The sequence below is a fragment of the Hippopotamus amphibius genome, chromosome 1 (genome assembly GCF_030028045.1).
Source record: "Hippopotamus amphibius kiboko isolate mHipAmp2 chromosome 1, mHipAmp2.hap2, whole genome shotgun sequence".
In the NCBI taxonomy this organism is placed as follows: Eukaryota; Metazoa; Chordata; class Mammalia; order Artiodactyla; family Hippopotamidae; genus Hippopotamus; species Hippopotamus amphibius.
Genome location: NC_080186.1, coordinates 50,138,415 through 50,165,161, shown reverse-complemented (window position 1 = coordinate 50,165,161; position 26,747 = coordinate 50,138,415). Strand labels below are relative to the sequence as shown.

The 26,747-nt window shown below is 40.6% G+C and overlaps 1 protein-coding gene across 3 annotated transcripts in view; it reads right to left on the bottom strand.

The window, feature by feature from the left end:
- FGGY (FGGY carbohydrate kinase domain containing) overlaps positions 1 to 25,138 on the bottom strand; it is a 420,251-nt gene extending 395,113 nt beyond the window's left edge. Inside the window, exon 1 of one of the 3 annotated variants that reach the window (XM_057712523.1) lies at positions 25,066 to 25,138. The gene's annotated coding sequence lies outside the window, so the exon portion shown is untranslated. Of the gene's footprint in view, positions 1 to 10,530; positions 10,623 to 24,838; positions 24,986 to 25,065 lie in introns of those variants that run through there. The other 2 variants (XM_057712514.1, XM_057712532.1) reach the window with 2 other exon arrangements.
- Between the last annotated feature and the right edge of the window lie 1,609 nt (positions 25,139 to 26,747).

Here is a 26,747-nt window from a genome sequence, read left to right as displayed (position 1 = left end):
CTTAACATGGGAAAGGAAACAGCCAATCAAGTCTAGGAAGTGCAGATAGTCCCATACAGGACAAAACCTAGGAGAAACACACCAAGAAACATATTAATCAAACTAATAAAAATTAAATTCAAAGAAAAAATATTAAAAGCCACAAAGCAAAAGCAATAAATAACATACAATGGAATCCCCATAAGGTTATCAGCTGATTTTTCAGCAGAAACCCTGCAGCCAGAAGGGAGTGGCAGGATATATTTAAAGTGATGAAAGGGAAAAACCTACACCAAGATTACTCTATCCAGAAAAGATCTAATTCAGATTTGACAGAGAAATCAAAAGCTTAACAGATAAGCAAAAGCTAAGAGAATTCAGCACCACTAAACCAGCTTTACAACAAATGTGAAAGGAACTTCTTTAGGCGAGAAACACAAGAGAAGAAAAAGACCCACAAAAACAAACCCAAATCAATTAAGAAAATGGTAATAAGAACTTACATATCAATAATCACCTTGAATGTAAATGGATTAAATGCTCCAACCAAAAGACACAGACTGGCTGAATGGATACAAAAACTAGACCCCTATATACGCTGTCTATAAGAGACCTACTTCAGACCTCAGGGCACATACAGACTGAAAGTGAGGGGATGGAAAAAGATATTCCATGCAAATGGAAATCATAAGAAAGCTGGAGTAGCAATACTTATAATAGATAAAATAGACCTTAAAATAAAGACTGTTACAAGAGATAAGGAAGGACACTACATAATGATCAAGGGATCAATCCAAGAAGAAAACAGAATGATTATAAATAGTTATGCACCCAACATAGGAGCACCTCAATACATAAGGCAGATGCTAACAACCATAAAAGGAGAAAATGACAGTAACACAATAATAGTGAGGGACTTTAACATCCGACTTACACTAATGGACAGATCATCCAGACAGAAATAAATAAGGAAACACAAGCTTTAAATGACACAACAGATCAGACAGATTGAGTCGATATTTATAGGACATTCCACCTGAAAGCAGAAGAATACCTTTTCTTCTCAAGTGCACATGGAACACTCTCCAGGATAGATGACATCTTGGGTCATAAATCAAGCCTCAGAAAATTTAAGAAAACTGAAATCATATCAAGCATCTTTTCCAACCACAACACTATGAGACTGGAAATCAAGTACAGGAAAAAAAAAGTGTAAAGAACAGAAACACATGGAGTCTAAATAGTACACTGCTAAATAACTAAGAAATCACTAAAAAAAATCAAAGAAGAAATTTAAAAATACCTAAAAGCAAATGAAATGAAATGAAACAATGAAAACACAATGACCCAAAACTTATGGGATGCAGCAAAAGCAGTTCTAAGAGGGAAGTTTATAGCAATTCAATCTCACCTCAAGAAACAAGAAACATCTCAAATAAACAATCTAACCTTACACCTAAAACAACTAGAAAAAGAAGAACAAAGAAAACCCAAAGTTAGGAGAAGGAAAGAAATCACAAAGATCAGAGCACAAATAAATGAAATAGAAATAAAGAAAACAATAGTAAAGATCAATAAAACTAAAAGTTGGTTCTTAGAGAAGATAAACAAAATTGATAAACCTTTATCCAGACTCATCAAGAAAAAAAGGGAGATGTCTCAAATCAATAAAATTAGAAATTAAAAAGCAAAAATTACAACTGACACCGTAGAAATACAAAGGATCATAAGAGACTACTATAAGCAACTATATGCCAATAAAGGGGACAACCTAGAAGAAATGGACAAATTCTTGCAAAGGTACAACTTTCCAAGAATGAACCAAGAAGAATTAGTAAATATAAACAGACTAATCACAAGTAATGAAATTTGAAACTGTAATTAAAAATCTTCCAACAAACAAAAATCCAGCACTAGGTGGCTTCACAGGTGAATCCTATCAAACATTTAGAGAAGAGTCAACACCTATCCTTATCAAACTCTTCCAAAACATTGCAGAGGAACACTCCCAAACTCATTCTGTGAGGCCACCATCACCCTGGTACAAAATTTAGAGAAAGAAATCACAAGAAAAGAATATTACAGACCAATATCACCGATGAATATAGATGCAAAAATCCTCAACAAAATACTAGCAAACAGAATCCAACAACACGTTAAAAAGATCGTACATCATGATCAAGTGAGATTTATCCCAGGGATGCAAGGATTCTTCAATATGTGCAAATCAATCAATGTGATACACCATATTAACAAACTGAAGAGTAAAAACCATATGATCATCTCAATAGATGCAGAAAAAGCTTTTGACAAACTTCAACACCCATTTATGATAAAAAACTCTCCAAAAAGTGGGCAGAGGGAACCTATCTCAATACAATAAAGGCCATATACAACAAACCCACAGCAAGCATCATTCTCAGTGGTGAAAAACTGAAAGCATTTCCTCTAAGATCAGGAACAAGACAAGGATATTCACTCTCACTACTATTATTCAACATAGTATTGGAAGTCCTAGCCACAGCAATCAGAGAATAAAAATAAATAAAAGGAATATAAATTGGAAAAGAAAAAGTAAAACTGTCACTGTTTGCAGATGACATGATACCATACAAAGAAAATCCTAAAGATGCCACCAGAAAACTGCTACAACTAATCAATGAATTTGGTAAGGTTGCAAGATACAAAATTAATGCAGAGAAATCTCTTACATTCCTATACACTAACAACAAAAGATCAGAAAGAGAAATTAAGGAAACAATCCCATTTACCACTGCAACAAAAAGAATAAAATACCTAGGAATCAACCTACCTAAGGAGGTTAAAAGACCTGTACTCAAAAAACTATAAAACAGTGATGAAAGAAATCAAAGGTGACACATACAGATGGAGAGATATACCATGCTCCTGGATTGGAAGAATCAATATTGTGAAAATGGCTATACTACCCAAAGCAACCTACAGGTTCAATGCAATCCCTATCAAATTACCAATGGCATTTTTCACAGAATTAGAACAAAAAATTTTACAATTTGTATGGAAACACAAAGGACCCTGAATAGCTAAAGCAATCCTGAGAAAGAAAAATGGAGTTAGAGGAATCAGGCTCCCTGACTTCAAAGTATGCTAAAAAGCTACAGTAATCAAGACAGTATGGTACTGGCACAAAAACAGAAATACCGATCAATGGTACAGGATAGAAAGCCCAGAGATAAACCCACACACCTATGGTCACCTAATCTATGACAAAGGAGGCAAGAATATACAATGGAGAAAAGACAGCCTCTTCAATAAATGGTGCTGGAAAAACTGGACAACTACATGAAAAAGAGTGAAATTTGAACACTACCTAACACCATACACAAAAATAAACTCAAAATGGATAAAAAACCTAAATGTAAGACCATACACTATAAAACTTTTAGAGGAAAACATGGGAAAAACACTCTTTGACAAAAATTACAAGATCTTTTATGACCCATCTCCTAGAATAATGAAAATAAAAAAAAATAAGCAAATGGGACCTAATTAAACTTAAAAGCTTTTGCACAGCAAAGGAAACCATAAACAAGACAAAAAGACAACCCACAGAATGGGAGAAAATATTTGCAAATGAGGCAATGGCCAAAGGATTAATCTCCAAAATACACAAACAGCTCATGCAACTCAATATCAAAAAAGCAAACAACCCAATCAAAAAATGGGCAGAAGACCTAAATAGATATTTCAACAAAGAAAACATACAGATGGCCAAGAGGCACATGAAAAGCTGCTCAACATCACTAATCATTAGAGAAATGGAGACCAAAACTACAATGAGGTATCACCTCACGCTGGTCAGAATGGCCATCATCAAAAAATCTACAAACAGTAAATGCTGGAAAGTGAACCTTCTTGCAGTGTTGGTGGGAATGTAAAATGATACAGCCGCTGTGGAGAACAGTATAGAGGTTCCTTAAAAAACTGAAAATAGAACTACCACATGACCCAGCAATCCCACTACTGAGCATATACCCTAAGAAAACCACAATTCAAAGAGATACATGCATCCCAATGTTCACTGCAGCACTATTTTTACAATAGCCAGGATATGGAAGCAACCTAAATGCCCATCGACAGATGAATGGATAAAGATGTGGTACATATATATAATGCAATATTACTCAGCCATAAAAAGAAATGAAATTGGGTCATTTGTAGAGGTATAGATGGACCTAGAGTCTGTCATACAGAGTGAAGTAAGTCAGAAAGAGAAAAACAAATACTGTATGTTAACGCATACATGTGGAATCTAGAAAAATGGTACAGATGAACCTATTTGCTGGACAGTAATAGAAACGCAGAAGTAGAGAACGGACATGTGGACACAGCGGGGGAAGGGGAGGGTGGGATGAATTGGGAAACTGACATAAATACATTATCACGTGTAAAATAGATAGCTAGTGGGAACCTGCTGTATAGTACAGGGAGCTCAGCTCGGTGCTCTGTGATGACCTAGATGGGTGGGATGTGGGCAGGGGAGGGAGGGCCAGAGGGAGGGGAAATATATATACATATAGCTAACTCACTTCATTGTACAGCAGAAATTTGCGCAACATTGTAAAGCAATTATACTCCAATTAAAAAAAAACAGTTAAAAAAAAAAACCTATCTACTGAACACCTTTTACATGCCAGCAAGCACTGTAAAAAGTACATACATCCCCTCTACTCCTCACTACAACTCTACAAGGTGAGTCTACTTTTTTCTTCCAGTTTTATTGAGATATAATTGACATACAGCACTTATAAGTTTAAGGTGTACAGCATAATGATTTGGCTTACATAAGGAAACGATTATCACAATATGTTCAGTGAATATCCATCATCTCATACAGATACAAAAGTAAAGAACTAGAAAACAATTTGTGTGATGAGGTCTCTTAGGATTTACTCTCTTAACAACATTCATATGTAAATATAGCAGTATTTATTATATTTATCATGTTGTACATTATATCCCTAGTATTTATTTATCTTATAACTGGAAGTCTGTACCTTTTGACTGCCTTCATCCAATTTCCCTCTCCCCCTGAAAGTGAGTATATTTAAATGTGTATTTTACAGGTAACTAGGATGAGACTCCAAGAGATGCATAACTTTTCTCTTAATGCTAGGTCCACACACTTAAGAACAGCAAATGCATGTTTTTACAATGACGTATATTATACTGATGGGCAAATAGGTCTCTGAGAAGTTAAGAGATACAGCCAGCACCACTCAAGAGCAGCCTGGACCCACAGTCCCAGAGATGGGTCTCATGCTCTTTACTTTCCTTCTCAACAGCTTGCAGCACAGGTTTGGAGAAGAGGCAAACATACTGCAGCCGTGTCATGAAGTGACTGGGAACTGGCAAGGAGCCTCGAGGGAGACAGGATCAGGAATTTGTTAGACAATCTGTTTTCTTTACAGACCCCTTGTGAGTTACAAGGAAATCTGACCAGAGAACACTCAGGAATTCCTTGGCCTTCATTGCCGCTCTGAGTCCCTTTGGTCAGATTAGCCCCCACGACACAGACACAGCACAGAGGCTTTCACTTTCCAGACTGGCCTTTTAAAGAATACGAACAAGCCCCCAAGACACCCGTGCTGCTGAACATGCTACAATTCTCCAGGTGAGCTCGGGGCAGCCTCAGCGCCCAGAGTCTAATTTCAACCGCAGCAGCGTTCTGTGCCCTTCCACTTCAAAAAGGTAACGTTTCCTTGGCAAGGTCACCCTTGGGAATTCTACAGCAAAGACAGCCAGCAGATTTTCTGTTACAGCTTCCTGGGTATTTATCCCAGTAAAAAACAGCTTCATTAGAAGTGATGGCTTCTGACTTGATCACAATGACCTCCCAAGGGCATGCGGCCCCCTTTGGTTCACGGGCAGGTGGAGAGGCCGATGGGGAAGCTAGAGTGAGAACATGTGCCACCCTCGTCTGAGCGTCAGAGAAGAACTCTCAGGCTCCAGCCTAAGTGCCTTCTCATCTCCTCCACTGACCACATGACCAGTTTTCAAACCATGCATTCCTTTAAGCATTCAACAAGAATTCCTTTTCTTTCAGCCGTTACTCAAAGGAAATTGAAATAAAACAGATCAAAGCAGAGCTGCTCTGTTTCAAGCAAAGATCACTCTAGACTGGCCCTCTACCCTCCCCCGAGCAGTCCCTCTTCTGGGTCCTTCCTCAGGACGCAGGATGGCTGGCAACCATTGGCTGAGGCCCTGCAGGAGCTGCCCTCTGCCTCCTGTCCAGCCACATCTACTGAATCCTGCGCATTCTCACACCAAGCTCCAGACATCCTGAACCCCGTGCAGCTTCTTGTGTGCACTGCACTGCTACAGGACCGTCTCCAGTTCATACTTGCTCTCCCCTTCCTGCCTCCTTCCTCTCTTGTGTGCCTGCTGACCATGGACTTTCATTTTAAAATCCAGCTCAACTACCACCTCTTCAGGGAAGACTTCCTTGCCTCCCACCATCCCTTGGTGCCACCAGAATACCGTGTCCCTATTTTCTTTTAAAACTTACCACTCTGTGAATCTTTTTTCTGTGTCTCTCTCCCTTACTGGCCTGAACCCAAAGAAAGGAACTGATTAATTTCCGTATCCCCAGCTCCTACAGTTTCTCTATCACCAAACCAGTACAGTGTCTGGTACATAACTGATTTTATTTTATTTATTTTTTTTTTAGTTGCGGCGAGTGGAGGCTACTCTTTGTTGTGGCCCTACGGCTCCTCATTGCCGTGGCTTCTCTTGTTGCGTAGCACAGGCTCTAGGTACTTGGGCTTCAGTAGCCACAGCACATGGGCTCAATAGCTGTGGCTCACGGGCTCTAAAGCACAGGCTCAATAGTTGTGGCGCATGGGCCCAGCTGTTCCGTGGCATGTGGGATCTTCCTGGAGCAGGGATCAAACCCGTGTCCCCTGCATTGGCAGGCAGATTCTCAACCACTGCGCCACCTAGGAAGCCCCATAACTGATTTTAAATAAATGTTTATGGAATGAACACCTAAATTCGTGAATACACAGAAAACAGGATGAACAGGTTCATGCTTTAATAGTTTGGATTCCTAGGCTTATACTTATCTGCACTCGTGTTTTGCCTTGATTCTAATTTCTGTGTGCTTCATTCATCCAATTAACACATTTACTGGATGCTTACAACCATATTTTATTAATTCTAAGACATTCATTTTTTTCACATTTAGCTTCTCCAAAATCAGCAACTCTCATCAATGGCATCTTACAATTGCTCACTAGCATGTTCTTTCCTTGTCAGTGGGACATGAAATGATGCATCTTGCAATCAGCGACTGATATTCGAAGAAATGCAGATTGTGGCAGGCACCAGGCACCCTGCTAAGAGCTGAGGATACAGTGAAGGACAAAACAGGACAATGCCATGGCCCAGATCTTCCTTGGTTTCTTTCTCTGTAAAGAGGAGGAATACTGACCAGGCTAGCTGTTCCAACTCCCCCAACTGACCACATACACATCCTAGTGCTGCACTTAGGATTCCCTCTCTCAGCTTCCCACAGTCACCACTTGGAAGGGCCCAGGGATGCTGCTCCCCAACACTGATCCTGACAAGCCAACAACTCTCTGTCCTTGGCTAGAACTTTCCAAGACTATTATTCTAAACACTGCAGGGAGAAACAAAGGGAAAAAAATAGGAAATGAAGAATCTAAACAAACATTCTGGTTTACACAGACCTGGCCAGCCATCATCCAGGCTTCTCTCTATTCCTTCCAGCCCCAGTGACAAAACAGTCCCCCAGGGGGCTGGCCCAGCTCCTCAGGCCTGGTTCCCTCAGTTTGGACTCTCTGTCTTCCTCTGCAGGGAATTCCTCATCTTACCACCCCCCACCCAGACATCCTGATTTATTTCCAGTAAAATCCAAAGAGGCAGAGTCCCACTCTGCAGCTGACTCAGGGCTTACTCCAGCTGTGGGTTTTGGACCCATCTCTTGGCTAGACAGGAAAGAGCCCATCCTTCGGGGGAACCTCCCCCCAACTCACATGGAGAGCGGAGCTTTGCCATTAGACAGTTAATTCCAGTGTTGCCTGAACCACAGCTGTATCCCTAGTGCCAGCCCAGTGCCTGGCACATAGCACGAACTCACTAAGTCTCTGGGATTCAGTGGACACCTTTAAAACCTACCCTTCGGGAAACAATAAAAGGTACAAATTTACCATGAATCCGATGCTTTGCTAAATAAGCAGCTTGCTTACATTTTTTTTTTTTAAATAAATGTATTTATTTATTTATTTATTTTATTTATTCATTGGCTGCGTTGGGTCTTTGCACACGGGCTTTCTCTAGTTGCTGAGAGAGGGGGCTACTCTTCATTGTGGTGCACAGGCTCCTCATTGTAGTGGCTTCTCTTGTTGTGGAACACGGGCCCTAGGTGCATGGGCTTCAATAGTTGCAGCACATGGGCTCAGTAGTTGTGGCTCACGGGCTCTAGAGCACAGGCTCAATAGTTGTGGTGCACGGGCTTAGTTGCTCCACGGCATGTGGAATCTTCCCAGCGCAGGGCTCGAACCCATCGTCCCCTGCATCGGCAGGCGGATTCTTTACCACTGCGCCACCTAGGAAGTCCTTGCTTACATTTTTAATCTACTTTTTATCCTGACATCGACTCTTGCAGATAATTACTGTTACCATCCCCATTTTACTGATGAGGAAAACAAGTCCTAGACTAGTCAAGTAACTTGCTCCAGTATGTCATCTAACTAGCAAGTGACAGAGGTGAGAGCAATCTCATTCCCTCTGGCTCCCAAACCCCTAACTGTTCTCAGGATGCCATACTGCCTGATACTCTCCATTTATTAAAGGCCTATTTGCCAAGGACTCTGCTAGATATCCCTGCCTACTCTGTCTACCACTGGCTAACGCAGAACTCAGGTTGCCCACCTTCAGAGACTGACGTTTCCCCAACACCACGCGGCCTCTCTCTGGCAAACTACCCATTTCTAGACCATATGACCGAGACATCAGTCAGGAAGAGAGTCAACCCCACGGGAACAAGGGCATCACACCCTCCCTGCATCGTTCGCACACACCGCCCCAGTTCATGTTTTTGTAAGAAATAGAGCCTAATGAAGTATTTCAGGTTCACCATGCTTCCCATTACTATAGTTTAAAGTGACCTCTTTATGATTGTTTCCACACTTGGACCCTGAAAGCAGGGAAGCAGAGAAGTTCAAGCCCTCAGGCAGCTTCCCTGAAACTTGACCCTGTGAGTTATAAAAACTCTGCCAGAGGATTTTCTGCAACTCAGACTCCTTGTCTCCCCCTTCTGTGCCCTTTGTTCCTGGGTCACAGGTACTCTCTGCTGTGTCCTAGACTCCAAATTGTATTCCAGTTCCTCTTGGCCTCAAAAAATAAAGTAACTGCAAAATGGAATACATTATTCCCTTTCCTAATTTGTTTTTTTTTTAAAAGGATTAGGATCCTCCTGCATGCCTGGCACTTTCATAGGTTCGTTCGTGTCTTCCCACTGAAACCCAATCAAGCTGGTAAACCAATCACCATTTTATACCTTGGTGGGATGGGGAAATTTGCCCTGAGTCACACAAACAGTAAACAACAGCAGCACCTGCATTTGAACCCTGGCCTCTTAAGACAGGTTTAGGGCTCTTTCCACACACCAGACTAAAAGTGAAAATGGAATCCTTCAATAAATTCTTCAGTAACAATATCAATAACAAAGGCAGCAACAATTAGCATTTATTAAGCTCTGCTCTGCAAATCGCCCACCTGATTTTGTGATTTCATTTGTGACAACCCTGTGAGGTAGGCACTATGAGCCCACTTTCCAGTTCAGGAAATTGAGGTTCTCAGCAATAAAGCTATTAAGGTCACAGAGCACAAAATCAGAAGAGCCGGGATTCCAGGCCAGGACGGTGTTGCTCCAGAGCCCGATTTGTGAATGACAAGAGTCAGAACATCGGTCCCATTTCATTCATTTCAAGGCAGAGATAAATTCTCTACAAAGAAAAACAACTAATAGGGAATGTGGGGAGGCTGGTCAGACAGAAAAATAAGGACATAGACTGTGAAGGCCAAGAGAAAGAAAAGCTACGGAGAGAAATTCAAGCTGGCTGCACACATGTCCTGAGCCTCACCTAACTTCTCAGTCTATAGGAGGCTCTGAAGGGCAGGAACAGCCTCCAGCCAAGTCCTCAGCCCCTTATTCACGATCAAAAGACTGCTCTTATGATAAACATTTATGCGGTTCATTAAATAATAGCCTGTACAAATATTATTAGAAATGTGCCACAGGAAACCACAGGCTTCACAGCTGATTCTTCAACAAATGTGCAAACTGCGGTGTGAGAAAAGGCAAGAGGGTCATGACCACGGGAAGCTGCTCTCTGCACGACCATCCCAGCGATTCTAAGACGGGGTCATGCTCAAGCCCCGTGCTGAAAATCAACCTCTGGAGGTTGTTCTCTTAGATTTTCCTCCTTCTTTTCACCAATACCATTGTTTCCTAAGACTACATCGCTCCAGAGTGGAAGAGCTTACCTGCAGTCCTATTTCTTAAAGGGCCACTCCTCCAGGACTAATTTGGGGACAGTGTCTGCAGATACAGCGTCCCAGGGATCTGGGAGGGAGCTCTAGCCTCTCTCGACTTTGATCTTTGGTCTTGGCTGGGAGGTCAGGTACACGAGTCCCACACAATTTTTTTTTTTTTTTTATTTAGTTATATTGCAATCAGGCAGTTGGGAAGAAAAAAAGATAAGCAATGAGTACGCTGGTCCCCTTTAGTCTCCTTAACAGAAAGAACTAAATACCGCTTTAAACAACTCGTACACACTCTAAGATGCAGAGAAAGTTCGGGATGGGTAGGAAAGTGCTAATCTGGCAATTGTATCTGGTTCTCCACTGGCTTGACCAAAAATACACATGGGGGAAAAGTATAGCCTCTTGATAGGTACTTATCTTAAAGTGAAAGGCTGTCTCCTGCAGCTCCAATCCCATTGTATTCTTTGAACGATTAACTAGGATTACATAACCCAGGTGCCCAGCACAGTGCCTGATGTGTGATAAACGCTCAGTAAACGGCAGCAATTATTAGGACTATTAATATGTGCCAACTTTCCCTTTTACCACCAAATCACCTCTGGACATCTGCAATTGTTTACTATGCATGTTCTAAACCTACGTATTCTTACCATGTCTCACAGCACAAATTCCAGTAAACAAATGTTAGGTGCTTTCTCTGCGCCAGAACATTAGGAATAGGGAGCTGAAAGATGTATCATTTCTCATTTTAAAGAGTTGACCATTTAATGTAAGAATCTGATGTTTCAAAGTCAAACAGTGATGCCTCAAGTTATGCCTCATTTACGTGCTTCAAGCTCAACCTAATGTGCCTGCCAATACTGCACATGGCGGTGAGGCGGCTCCACGTGGCCCCCGGAATCTCAGCTATACTCCTGAGGCCAAGCATCTTATTCCAACTCCACCTTTCTCTGCGGAACACAGAGACGTTAGCTGGTGAAAGAAGTACCAGTTTATTGTCCTCATCGCCACTCCAACCACTGGATCAGAAACCCTGTATTTTTCAGGATGTTGAGGATCTTCATGCTTTGGACTGAGCCCATTTTTAAGGACAAATACGAGGTGACTGAGGAGGGGTAGAGTATTAAATCAGACAGAAGAACGGCTAGCTGTCCTTTAAAATTCAAAGTTGGATTCCAACAGGCAGAAAGGCAAAACTCACCAAATCCTCATGCCTGCCTCACCATGTGGCGGCCACAGGGATCAACACTGAGGCCAAAACCTACCACGCTCCAAGAGCCACACAGGCGACGGCACAAGAGCTGACTCAAAGAAAATACAAACCCCAACCCTGTTGAGGCCAAATGCACAGTTCAGGCCCTAATGAAATCATGGACAGAAAATCTGATGTATCAAATGACATCCCCAAACTCCAAAAACAAACACCGCCTGAGAGCGAATGAAACTTTGAATCTCCCATATCCTCTTCCTTAAAACCTTGCTTACTCTCTCCTCTTCAACACGTGTGAGCCAATACAGCGATTCCTGACTTGTTACAATGCCTTCCAAGTCCTTCATGACACCCTACCAAGCTATTCTCTTTGCAGAGAAGGGGAGAGGGGAACCCACATTTATGACACCCACCCTTCCCTCATTGACAGGAGAGGACACTGAAATCCTGAAAGGAGCAATATTCAGTGGATGGTCACAAAGCCCATAGAGGAAGAAGGATGTATCCAAATTCAGGTTTGTCTAAAGAAGAGCAGGACTCTTACCCATCCCTAAAATGACTTGGCTTTCCCCTCCAACCAAGTTGCTTTCATCCTGGACACACTCAGAACACAATTCCAAGTCTGTTCATCCTGTGAAAACTTTTCAGACACTTAACCATCAGAAATGCCTCCTCCATGCTCTGATTAATGACGACCACCTATGTTACTATAAATGCTACTGTGAGAAACATTAGATACTAACTGAGAATGTTCTGCCCCCTACTTCCTTCTACCTAGAGAGAAGTACAGCGTGTGTCATGCAGTAATAGGGGAATTCCTAGGCTGTGAGGAAGGGGGAAATTATTAATATATAAATAGTCAAATACCTTTTGAAATAAAAAGCCTCTAAAAACTCTCCATCCCTAGAGAGTTCTAGAAATACCATCAGCAAGTCTTGCTTCTGTGTGAAGTACTGTACCCCCTTCCAGGTCAATCATCTTCCTTGATTCAGAACCCCACTTCCACACACACCTGCATGGAGGGGAGAAGAAAGATGAGGCCTGTCTTTCTTTAACCCAGCTTACATCCTGAGTTCACTAAAAGCCAAAGCCTGAATCTGATGGCCTCTTACTCTCACGTCAGGACCCTGGAAGCAGAAAAATGGCAGAACAAATGCAGAGAGAGCAAGGGTTTGTGTCCTGATTCTAAACACAAGGTTATTATAGTTTAACCTCAATAAGCCAGTTACAAAGTTACACACATTACGGGAAATTACAGGCAAACAGCGATTTATTATTAAGTGGACTCTACTTTGTAATACGTGAATTCCTACCTCTCTTTTAGAGTTCCGAACAATTTAAATACATATGTAGTTTCTTTCCCTCTGTCTCTTTCTTCTCCAAGAGGCTGCTGTTGATTTGTTGACATAATTAACTATAAAATGATATTCTACAGAACTAATCAGACCTTCAAAGCAATGTCATTATCATTAGCATACTGACCAAAATCCACTGCTTTTCCCAGGAAGCCACTCAAATAAAAACAACAGAAGAACCCACCAACCTTAATGATGGCTGTCAGATGTTGGCAAATTCAGGAAGGGCTCAGGGCAGTACTGTACTAGGTAGAGCAACAAAATCCAATTCCTGTATTATCTTGCAAAACTCCTCTCTTGAAGACAGTGCCCAGCCTGAAGCTGGCTGAGGTCTCTGGTCTGTTCTCGCCTTTACCTGTTTATGAAGAATGGCCAGGTGGCTTTAAGGCCCAAGGTGAAAGGCCTAAAGAATGAGTTATTGGAAGATTATTGGACAGTTATGCCTTTCCAGAAACACGCCCTGTTAAAATTACCAGAGCTGCAGTGTAAGCTTAAACACCATCCATGCTGCTTCTGCCCCAAGTAAAGCCCAAGTTCTTTATTTGGCCTACAAGGACCTCGAAGCTCTGGCTCCTGTCTGAACCTCTAACCTTACCTCCCTACCTCCTCCCTGATGGCAACCCCTAAAACTCCAAATCTACAAAGCTATTAGCCATCCCTCAAATGAAGGTTCGACGCCTTTGTTCATACTGTTCTCTCTTCCTCTGATGCAAAAAATACAAACTTGCAGTTCACAGGAGAAATACAATGCATACATGCGAGCCTTTAGCCTCACTAATAGTGGAGGGAAATGCAAATCAAAACAATACTGAGATATAATCTTACACCCTAAAAATGGGCAGAAAGTGAAAATGCTAATACTCATCTTTGGCAAGAGTTTGGGGAAATAGGCAGTTTCAGATACTTTTAGCGGGTGAATAATTGGTTTAACCTCCTTTCTGTTTTCAAAATCTACCCTTTCACCCAAGAGTTGAACTTCTAAGAATTTATCTAAGAATTTAAGATTGGCTCATCTAAAAGATATATACAAAAATGTCCATTTTGACTATTTTTTTGTTTAAGGCAAGGGCAACACTCACAAAAGCCCTGGAAACAAATTCAGTGTCTATTTACAGAGGACTTGCTAAAATTGATACAGATGCAGCTGCTAAAAACAATGAGAAGGAGCTAAAGAAAATTGCTAATTATATGTTATTAAGTAAATGAGCAAGTTTTTAGACACTACAGTATGACCGCATTTGTAGTAACTCTGTAAAAAGAGGAACGAGCATCAGTGGTTCTCAAACTGTGATCTCCAGAGGAGCAGCAACAACATCACCAGGGAACATATCAGAAATGCAAATTCTCAGGCTGCAGCCCAGAGCTACTGATTCAGAAACGCTGGGGAGTGCAGCTCACATCTGTCAGGCAACCCTGACAGATGTAAAATTTGGGAACCACTGTACTGCATAAAGACCTAACATACAAAACTTCAGGAAGAATATGCAAAAGGCTGCTTACTGCAGTGACACCTGGGGAAAAGAAGTGCAGTGGAAGCTCAGAGGACAATTATTAAGTTCCCCTCTCCATGCTGTTTGAATTTTCACAATACACATCTATTACTGTAATAATAAGAAAGATCCTCGTACCAAGTTGAATTCTGTTTTACGTGGTTTCCACCCTCCAGTCCTCATTGCTGTCCCATGGGATCATCCAAACCACCTAATCTCTTTTAGATGAGCTTTCCCTTTAAACGTTTAAAATCACTCACAGGGGATTCCTAGGTGGCACAGTGGTTAAAAATCTGCCCGCCAATGCAGGGGACACAGGTTCGACTCCTGCTCCAGGAAGATCCCACATGGGTTTGATCCCTGCTCCAGGAAGATCCCACACGCAGCAGAGCAACTAAGCCCCTGCGCCACAACTATTGAGCCTGCGCTTTAGAGCCCATGAGCCACAGCTGTTGAGCCCATGTGCCACAACTACTGAAGCCCACACACCTAGAGCCCGGGCTCCACAACAAGAGAAGCCATGGTAATGAGGATCGTGCGCACCACAATGAAGAGTAGCCCCCACTCACTGCAATTAAAAGAAAGCCCACTCACAGCAAAAAAGACCCAGCACAGCTAATTAAATAAATAAATAAATAAATAAATAAATAAATTTATTAAAAAAAAAAGATCACTCACAATCTCCTCTTGAGTTTGCTTTCCTCTGCTATATACTTCTAGTTCTAGTTCATATAACTGCTCCTCCATAACATTGCTTTTCCTAAAATAAAAAGGGAGGAAGAAGGGGTATGGGGCACTTGGTACGTTTAACTAGAATGATCTTCAGTCACCCATGGTCCCACGTGACACTGTGTGGAGATGAGGGAAGCTGGGCTAGTAGCCTACAATGAGCACACAGTAGGTCTTCTTTACCTTCCTGGAGGCCCCCCGATGCAACAGCCACACTCTAATATCAAAGCTGGCCACATAATTCTACAGTCTCAGAATCTGGTAAACTACATTGAGTTTCGTGTATATATATCATGCTTGATTTTATAATTTGCCTTCTCAACTTTCATACCCCATAACCGATCAGTAACTGAGTCCTTTCTTAATCTCCTCATCCCATGGCCAGTTTAGCAGGATTCAAGATACTCAGCTCTCAGCCTGGTCTGCAACAGATTTCAGTGTTTGCCCAAGGGACTGGCAACACTTACATTTAGCCTGAATGAGTTGTACTTTATTTTCCCATACTCCCTAAACCCAGACCACACACGCATCACTGTATATATACCTGCTGTATGAACTCTGCTTCACTTTCCATTCACGTTGATAAGGCCTTTATAAATAATTTAAGATGATGAAGGGGTTATAGGACCTCCAGGGGAAAGTATGCCTAGTTTGGGAAAGAATCTTATCATTTTCCCTCACGTGTCAAACCTACTTCTCTCAAACATACTATCCCTTCTCTTTTTTCCCACCGAGTGGCACCACCAACCACCCTGACATTGTAGTCAGGAATCTAGTGGTTATCACTGACTCTCTGTGCAGGTTATTCTCAGTTTACTCCCCTCTCCCACTACATACTCAATCCTTCTCTGCCCACCTTGTATCCTGGGGATTACAGTCTGATCTCTAAGGCTCTCTAACCCTTTGTCAGCTAGTTGAGTTTGCCCGTGGAAAACACTAGCAGAAGCCTTGGAGGAGGAAGGAAAGTAACGTCAGGGTTCCCTTCCTCTAGGGTTGCCTCAAACTAGCTGCATCTCTTTAACTAAAATAACAGATTCTCTCAAGGCAGCCTTCTCCATGGGATTTCTCCTTTCGAGTTCTGGAAACCACTCCTTCCCACGTAAGTAGAGGGATATAACAACCCTATGATTAGCCTGAGGAATGCACTCTGCCCACATCTTTCTAAATAGTTCCTTTATTTAAATTATGCAAATCCAAGGGTGTCTTACGTTGCCTTCTGATATACTTCCTTCACTGTGCCCTTTCAGTCCTCAAGCAGTAAAAGTGCTGGGTACCTCAAAATCACTTCCTCACAACCTCGAATAGTCCCTTTTTAAATTGTCTTCAAAATTCCAGGTGATGACCTCCATTTCTAGCCAAGATGGAGTAACAGGCACCATATTTACCTTCCCACCTAAAACAACTAAAATAGTGAATACCAAAACAAAGGTTCTCAAGACACTGGACATCAGGTAACAAAATACAGGGAGCTCAGAGAGAGAGGGAAAAAATGAGGTATCCTGAAATTGCTCGAGCTTAATGCCCAGGATCAGGACACAGGAAGAAGAAATCCACACCAAGTCCCCCAGTTTCCCTAACTGAGGAGCCAGAGCTAGGAGTCTGTGGAGAATAAGGAGGCTAGAATTCTTGAGGCAAAGTACAAGACAGGAGAGAGCTGCTGAGGAGGATGTGCTCCTCCAGTATTCGGGAGAGTACCAGTCACTGTGTGTATGTGAGGAAACTATCTGAGCCAGAAGCACTCAAAAGGGTTACAGTGAGCAATCAGTGGACTTCACAAAGGGCCATGAGTAGTGCCTATTCACACCAGTCCCTGTGGAAAACCTCATAATTAACAAGGCATGGGGTAGAGTACACAGAAGAATTTTACCTCAGCAGTGAAGAAGAATCAGCCCTACTCAACAAAGCTTAAAGCAATACTCAAAAGTATCAGACTGTTTCTAAATAACTTATACATGCCACAAAACAAAGCTCAAGTGTATTTATAGAAATACAAAAATACCTAGCATTGAACAAAGCAAAATACATAATGTCTGGTATTCAATCAAAAACTACCAGGCATGCAACGAAACAGAAAAATACTACCTAAAATCAGAAGTTGATGGACACTGACCTAGAATTGACACATTTGACAGAATTAGTAGACACAGATATTAAAACAGCTATCATACCTGAATTTCAAATGTTCAAAAAGCTAAAGGAAAGAGTGAACATAAAAGTTCAGACATGGAAGATTTTTAAAAAGACTCAAGTTGAAATTCTAGAAATGCCTGAGATGAAAAGTCGACTACATGAGGTTAGATAACACAGAAGAAAAGATTAGTGACCTTCAAGATAGTAACAGAAACTATCTAAAACACAGCAGAGAGAAAAAAGATTTTTTAAAAAATAAACAGAGCATCGGTGAGCTGTGGAAAAACTTCAAGCAGCCTAATATACGTGAAATGTGAATACCTGAAGTAGAGAACAAAGAAGGGATCAGGAGAAACATGAGACATAATGGATACAAATTTTCCAACTTTGATGAAAATTATAAACCCATGTATTCAAGAATATCAATGAATCCCAAGCACAAGAATATATATATATATAAAAAAAAACTAAACCAAGAAACATCATAATCAAATTGTTCAAAACCAATGACAGAGAAAATTTTAAAAGCAGTCAGGGTGGGGGGTGGCAGATTATGCAAAAAAAGAAAAAAAATGAGAATGGCAATAGATTTCTTATCAGAAATAATGCAAGCTATGGGACAGCAGAGCGAGATATTTGAAGGACTAAAAGAAAAAATTTTATATCTAGAATTTCAAAACTGAAGCTGAAATAAAGACTTTATTAGACACTCCAAAGATGACATACCAGAATTCAGCACCAGCAGAGCTGCACCACAAGAAGTGGCAAAAACAATATCCATAGAAACTTAGATCCATAAAGTGGAAGAAAGACCATAAAGGTAATTATGTGGGTACATATACAGACTTTAAAACTTTTTTGAATATCTTAAAAAGACAACTGCTTAAAACTAAAATAATAACCATGTACTGTAGGATTTAAACATACACAAAGAAGTAAAATGTACAGCCTAAAATAGCAGTAGCACAAAGGCTATGGGGCAAGAATTAGAAATACATTGTTATATGGTTTTATATTACAGGTGAAGTGGTACAATATCACTTGAAAGTTGACTCTGATAAACTAAAGATGTATACTATAAACCTTAAAGCAACCAGTAAAATAATATCTGAAAAAATGATATGCCTAATTAGCCAATAAAGGAGGAAAAAATGGAACTAAAAAAAAAGTAAATAATCCAAAGGGCAGCATAAAGAGAAAAGAGAACAAAAAACAGATGGAACAAATGGAAAAGAAAAAAAAGCAAGATGATATGTTTAAAACAAACCATATGAATTACATCATATATAGTCTAAACACCCTAATTAAAAGGCAGAGATTGTCAGGCCTTGCTTTGTTACCCAGTCTAACTATATGCTGCCTATAAGAAGCCCACTTTAAATATAAAGAGATAAATAGGTTAAGAGGAGAAGGAGGAAAAAGATATACCACAAAAGAGCAATCAAAAGAAAGCTGGAGTTTGCTATTATTAGTATAACACTAAGTAGATTTTAGAGCAAAAATATCATGAATAATAAAGTAGATGTCAGAGCAAAATATATCATCAGAAATTATGAAATAATAAAGGGAATTATTCACCAAGATGACCTAAAAATCCTAAATATTAATGTACCTAATAACAGAGCATCAGAATACATAAAGCAAAATCTGATAGAACTGCAAGGAGAAATGCACATGTCTACAATTATCATGAGAGAATTAAATATGCCATTCTCAATAACTGGTAGAACAGGTAGACACAAAAACAAAGTATATGATACATAAGAGTAGTCAATAAAGCTGCCTAATTGACATGTAAAAGGCACTCTACCCAACAAGATCAGACTACACATTCTTTTCAAGTGCACATGGAACATTTACCAAGACAGACCACGTTCTGGGCCATGAAACAAGTCTCAAAAAGTTAAAAGGATTCAAGTTATACAAAGTACTTTCTATGACTACAATGGAATTAAATTATAAATCAATAATAGACATGTGGAACATCCTTAAATATTTGGAAACTTAATAAAACACTTCTATATAACCACAGATCAAAAAGACATTAAAAACAACTAGAAGGTATACTCACCGAATGAAAATAAAAACAGCCAAAGTTGTGGGATGCAGTTGAAGCAGTACTTAGAAATTTACAGCATCAGATGCCTATCTTAAAAAAGAAGTCTCAAGTAAATGACCTTAATTTCCACCTTAATAAATTAGAAAGAAATGAGTAAGAGGAACCCAAAGTTAGCAGAAGAAAGGAAATAATAAATTTTAGAGCAGAAATCAATAAGTTAAAGAAAAACAATAAAGAAAATAAATGAAACCAAAAGCTAGCTCTTTAAGAAGATCAATAATATTAATAAATTTCTGGCCAGAATGATCAGGAAAATAAAGAGAAAAGAGACAAATAACCAGTATTAGGAATTAGGGAGATGAAATTACAACAGATTCTATAAATATTAAAATTATAATAAGCAGATATTATTAGCAACATAGATGATATGTACAAATTCCTTGAAATACACAAACTATCAAACCTCACTCAAGGAGAAACAGATAATCTGAATAGTCATATTATTTAATCAATTGACTTCTCCATCTCCTCCATAAAAAAACTCAAAGCCCAAACAGCTTCACTGATGAATTTTACCAGACATTTAAGAAAAGAAATAATGGCAATTCTACACAAACTCTTACAGTAAACTGAAGAGAAGGAAATACTTGCCTGCTCATTCTATAAAGCCAGAATTATCTTCATAACAAAACTTAAAATAGAAGGAAATAAAACTATGTCAATACCCATCATTAATACAGATGCAAATATTCTTAAAATTTTAGCAAATAGAGTCCCACAAAATATAAAAAGGACAATATAGGTCCTGGCCAAGTGGGATTTATCTCAGGAATACAAAGTTAACCTAACATTCAAAAAAATGAATGTAATTAATCATATTAAGAGTCTTTGAAAAATGAAGAGCTCAATAGTTGCAGAAAAAAACAACTGACAAAATACAATACCCATCCTTCATTTAAAAACAAAAAACAAAAAACCAAAAACCCTCTCAGCAAAGATGGAATAGAATGGAACCTCCTAAACCTGGTAAAGAGCTTCTACAAAAAATATACAACTAACATCATACATCACAATGATGAAAAAAATGAATGTTTCTCCCTAAGATCAGGAACAAGATAAGACACTTGCTCTCATTACTTCCACACAACAATGAGTGGAGATTCTAACCAGTGCACTATAACAAGAAAAATAAAAGACATCCTCATTGAAAGGAAGAATTAAAACCATCTTCATTCACAGATAACATGATCACATAAAGAATCTGATGGTACCTACAAAAAAGCTATTAGAACTAGTAAGTCACTTAGCAAGGATACATGATTGATATACAAATAGCAACAAACAATTGAAAGTTGAAATCTAAAAAGACAATATTGTTTATAATAGCATCAAAAAATGTGAAATACCTACAGACCTGACAAAGACCCATCTACTGAAAGCTAAAAAACACTGCTGAGAAAAATTAAGAAAGACCTAAATAAATGAACTCTGTCCATGGGTCAGAAAACTCAATATTTAAAAAGTCAATTCTTCCCCCCAATTAATGTATAGATTAAATGAAATTTAACTTAAAATCTAAACAGGCCTTTATTTTGAAACTGAAAAAATGATTGTAAAATCAATATGGAAATGTAACAGATGCACAATAACCAAAAGAACTTATAAAAAGAACAAAGTTGAAGGACTTATACTAGCTGACTTCAATACTTATTACAAAGCTACAGTCATCAAAAGTAAGTGGTACTAGCATTAAAATAGACAAAGAAATCAACAAAAAAAAATAAAACATCCAGAAATGGGCTCACATATACACATGGTAAACTGATGTTGATCAAAGGTACAAAGACAATTCAATGGAGAAAGGATAGGCCTTTTAGCAAATGGTGAACAACGGATGCCATATGCAAAAAATAAACGTTGTCCACATCTAGTTCTACAGGTTAACATGAAAAGGATCCTGGATTTAACGTAAAATAAAAACAATAAAACTTCTTAAAAAAATAGGAGAAAATATTTGAGATCTCAGGTTAGGAATGATTTCATAGATACCAAAACCATGATCCACAAAAGAATAAATTCTCAAAAGACAGCAAAATTACAAACTGATAAATTAGACTTCATCAAAATTAAGAACCCTGCTTTTCAAAAGACACTTAAGAAAATGAAAATATAAGCCACAAGATGGGATAAAATATTTGCAAATCACAGCTATGATAAAGAACTTGTTAATGAGAATATAAAAACCTCTTGAAAGGCAATAAAGAAACAGCCTATTCTTTCAAAATGGACAAAAGATTTAATAAACACTTCAGCCAAGAAAATATATGCAATATATATAGGTAAATAATCACATGATAAAAAGCTTGAAATTATTAGTCATTAGGGAAGTGCACAACAGAACCCCACGAGAGGATTCCACTATTAGAATAGCTAAAATTTAAAAGTGACCACACCAGTTGGAGCAACGGGAATCACTTTGAAATACAGTTTGGCCATTTCTTAAAAAGTTAAATATACACCTACCATGTGAACTAGCCATTCCACTTCTAAGTATTTAACTAAGAGAAATGAAGGCCGTACATTTATACAAATATTCATATCAGCTTTATTTGCAGTAGCCAAAAAAGCAGCAAATAATCCAAATATCCATCAATGGGTTAATGGATAAACTAAATATGGTATAGTTGTACTCAGGAAAAAAAAAAACTATGTATGCACACATAACTTGGATAAATCTCAAGAGGATTATGCTTAGGAAAAGCCACCACACATACACGATACACAGTGTATGATCCTACAGATAAAATCCTACAAAAATTTAAATAATCTCCAGAGACGGAAAGCAGCTCACTGATTCTTAGGGGGATTAGAAAGGGACACAAGCAATCTTTGGGGGTATTAGAAATGTTCTTTATCTTGACTGTGTTGATGGTTTCATGCATGAAACCACATATGTCAAAACTTCCCAAATTAGACACTTCATGTATGTACAGTTTACTGTATGTCAAGTATACCTCAATAAACCTATTCGAAAATATCCCAGTGGGAAATGCCTTTTTTCCCATGGTACCTTGACTGCTACAGTCTTTCTTCATCCTCTACTTTCAATCAATAATTAATTCCTAACCATTCTATCCTAATCTCCCTCCTCTAGTCCCATAACAACTACACTAAACCCATCTCTCACCTGCATTATAATAGCCTCTCTCCAGTCTTCACTGCTCCAATTCATTCTCTACCCTGCAGCCAGAATTAACTTTCTAAACCACAAGTCTGAGAGGGTCACTCCAATAGATGCTTGTTCTGGAGATACATTTCAAACTCCCTTAACCTGACTGACCTGACCTACCGGACCTTCCCTGATCTGGCCTTTTCAATCTCCCCAGCCTCCTTTCTGGTGATTTCCCATCTTACCCTTTCCTGTCCGCCCATACTAATCAACAATGCACCAGGCTTGTATAGCTTTGCCCATGCTGTTTCAAGTCAGATGATCCCCTTTCCTTTGTCTTGCTTTAGCCCAATCAGACCGAGGCTTTGCAACTCAGCTTAGGTATTATCTCCTCTGAGAAGTTTTCCCTAAAAGTTTATATTGGGCCATTTGTACTTCTCTCAGCTCCCGAGAATCTGTTTTTTGTTTGTTTGTTTAATTTTTGTTGGCGTATAGTTGATTTACAATGTTGTGTTAGTTTCAGGTGGACAGCAAAGTGAATCAGTTACACATATACATATATCCACTCCTTTTCCAGATTCTTTTCCCATATAGGGCATTACAGAGGAGAATCTTCTTATATCTTGCTGCAGCACTAATCTCACTATTATATAATCTCCCTCACCAGACCAGACAGAAGCAGGTTGGATGAAAGCTTGAAAGCAAAGACCAAGTCTTATTCATCCTTGCTTTCCCAGAGCCTACCACAGTGCCAGGCCCAGAACACATCCCCAAATTAGTGAACAAACGAATGAACACAAGAGCTGGTTTGGATGACCTCCTCTGACATCATCTGGGTTGATTCTAAATTCCCCCTTATAAAAATATCAGCAGGTAAAAGGTTGAATAATCTCCGTAATACATTCTGGTAAAATAATTATTTCAAATATTTTGGGGAGGGGGGATGGTCCCACTCTGGCTGGGAGTTTAAGGGCAAGATTCACTCTCTCAAATTGTTTCAGAACCAGCTAGTAACTGCGATTTGAACTAAGTGAAAGGTTAGGGAAAGGGAACCAGATTCCAGCAAAAGACCAGGCCCACAGCAAAAACTAACACAGCCTGGAAGAAGGCCCAGTATCCTCCCAGTAAACTTCTTAATTTTATCCAGAAAGACACAGATCTCCATGCTCTGGGTTATTCCCTTCTCCCAATACACGTGTTCTGACTTCCAAATCCAGCAGGGAGGCTCCCAACTTCCCTCCCCCCCTCAAAATCAATCTCCAGGCCCTTCTCACCCTCTCTGTTCCCTCAATCATCCTTAATAAGAGTCCTCTGAGCCTCCCATCAGGAGGCCTTCCTCAGCTGGTCCCTCCAAGAACCAGACCAGTGCCACCAGGTCAAAAGCCAAGCACAGGACCTCATTAACAGGAGACTCCCAGAAGACAAGGAGACAGTCAGAAGGCTGGAAGACCCAGCTGGCAACTTAAAAAGTACAATTTCAGGATATACACTCGGTGGACCACAGCAAGGAGGGGAAAAACAAGCAAAACAAAGCAAAATTCTACCATCTATATAGAAGCTACAAACTAAGAGGCTTGCCTTCTTTCTTACCGATTTTTAATTCAAAAGCATAATCACTTCCTGCCTCCTGATGTCCTATTTTAAAAAGTAAGCTAAGGACGACTGCTCTTCCATATCTTGGAAATGACTTGACTGTTTAATTAGAGACGAAATTAGTTAAGACATGAGAAGTGCTTTAGTGGAAAATAGCCAATGATTAGGGAAATTCGCCATTTTGCATCTTGTTCATCTTAGAAAGAAAGGGCATTAATAAAAATGAAAAGATACTCCTAGGCCTTCCCTACCCAGGATAACTGTAGCCAAGGAGCATTATACCACCTAAACTAAGCTGCACCTCAAACATTGTCACAAGCTGCTGAGAGAGCTGAAAGCTGCAAGCAGCACAGGCCTTAAAATGCCTTAGGCAGCCAGACTGGAATTAAAAGACTCAAAACATGCCTGGGAAGATGTCCTAAAATACGGTGGCCGGGGCGGGGCGGGGGGGGGGGGGGGATTAACAGTTAACTGGGCAGTGATGGGAGAGGACCCCGGGTTCTAGACATCTCTTAGGCAGCGCTGCGGATGCAGTAAAGGCCCACCCTCCTCTTGAGGGGCCGGACGCCTCACCCAGGAGTGGACACAGGGGACTCAACAAGGTCTCGGGGGCCAAGGCTCGGCTGGCGCGGGCGTTAAGACTTCAGAGGCCAGAGGAGGAAGAGGAGGCGGCGACTGCGGCAAAGGGGAGGGAGGCCTGGGCCCGGTGTGCTCTCGGGTTGGAGAACGTGCGCGCTGCGAGCGTGCGCTTTTGCTAAAGCCCCTGGTACACACGTGGGACTGAGAGGAGGGTCACTTACTTGTCCAAACTGAAATTACATTTTAGCTAGCGGGGCTCCGCAGGTTACCAAGCGGAGCCGCACCACGCCTGGGTTGGGCGACACGCCCCGCCCCGCGCGCGGCCCCGCCCCTGCCGGCCGCGGCCCCTGTAAAACGCGCCCCGATTGGCCCTTTGAACCGGGTCCGCGATTGGCCCGCGCCCGCCGCGGCCTGGGGAGGCGCTGGGCTGGGGGTGGGTGGCGCGGACCGCAGCCGCTTCCCGGTTCTGCCCGCCTCCCCGGGCTTTTAAAGGCCCGAAGTGGGTTCTGACCTCTGAGGCCGGGAGTTTCCTGCCCCGGGGGGCTCTTCTCGCAGAACTCACCCACGCAAGCTCTCCGCAGCCGCTGGTGGGTGGGGGTGTGTCCAACGTGTATCCTGTAACTTGGCTTCTCAACCATGTACTGAACAGTTGCAGACAGGTGTTAAAGAAATTAATAATAATAATAATTATTATTGAATGCTTATTTTGTCCCTGATACTTTACGAAACTTTTCTCATCTAATTTTGTGAACAACCCTCTGAAAAGGTGTCACAGTTTGTAAAGTTAGAAAACAAATGAGTCCCAGCTGTTACGGAAGTTACAGTCTGGTGGGTCCTGGACACACCTATCTCAGTTAACCTTCAGGATCCTTACCTTTCCAGTTAGGCACTGTTTGTCCCTAGATCACAGATGCGAAGGGTCCGAAACTTTTTTAGCTTGTTTCGAGACTCACCGTAAGTAACAAGAGGGAAGATTCCAACTTTGGATCAAACCTGAACCGTATCTATTAAAGAAGGGAGACTCCCCGGCTGACGGGACTGATTTGAAAGTGTAACAAATCTCAACTCTTTTGTTTTCCAAGAAAAAGAGACAGAGGCGCAGTAAAAGAAACTGATTTTCCAAGGATTCACCGGTTATGAGAGGTAAGCCTAGGTAGGAACTGTGATTTCACGGAGCTGGAGTATGTGGCATGTGTCTGATAGTCACTCTGCTATCCTTATAACAGCCCCAAATACATGCTCTTAGATTGGTCTTACAGGTGAGGATACTGGCTCATTGAGGCTGGGGCCACATGATTGGTTGCATCTGCTAAGGGCCCTGGTTTGGGGGTGTTGGAGGAAGAAATTTTCCTTTACCCTTCTAGGTTCTTCTGGCTGGTCTAAGAATTCAATGGACAGATCAACGGGAGAGAATCCAATGAAAGCTAATAACGTGTTCATGGGAGAGACTCAGAAAAACTGAGTAACTCTGAAAAACCATGCTCAACTAAAGACAAAAAAAAAGGATATTGGGGGTAGTGATTTGGGTCTTCAAAAGGGAGGAAGGCAGTTTACATGAAGATGGAAATGCAAATGTTTGGTAAACAAATGTTTGCTGGGTGTTCTGAGATAGTGGGATACACAGAGGAATTTAAAAAACAAAAACAAAACAAAACAAAATCTTCCTAGGTTCCTCTCAGTCTACCATACCTAGTTCATACTATAGTTATCTATGATGTTAGCTCTCTTCCTGGAAGAGGTCCTCTGTCTACATCCTTTAGGCAGCTAAGGGGGACACATGAGTTTCTTCCTAAGTCTTTTTGGGCCTTGATTGTTTTCAGCTCTAAATAATTCATATGCCAAAGAGGTGGCACATTTTGCTCCCCTACAGGGTCATTTTCTTTCTTCTGCACCATGATTGTTC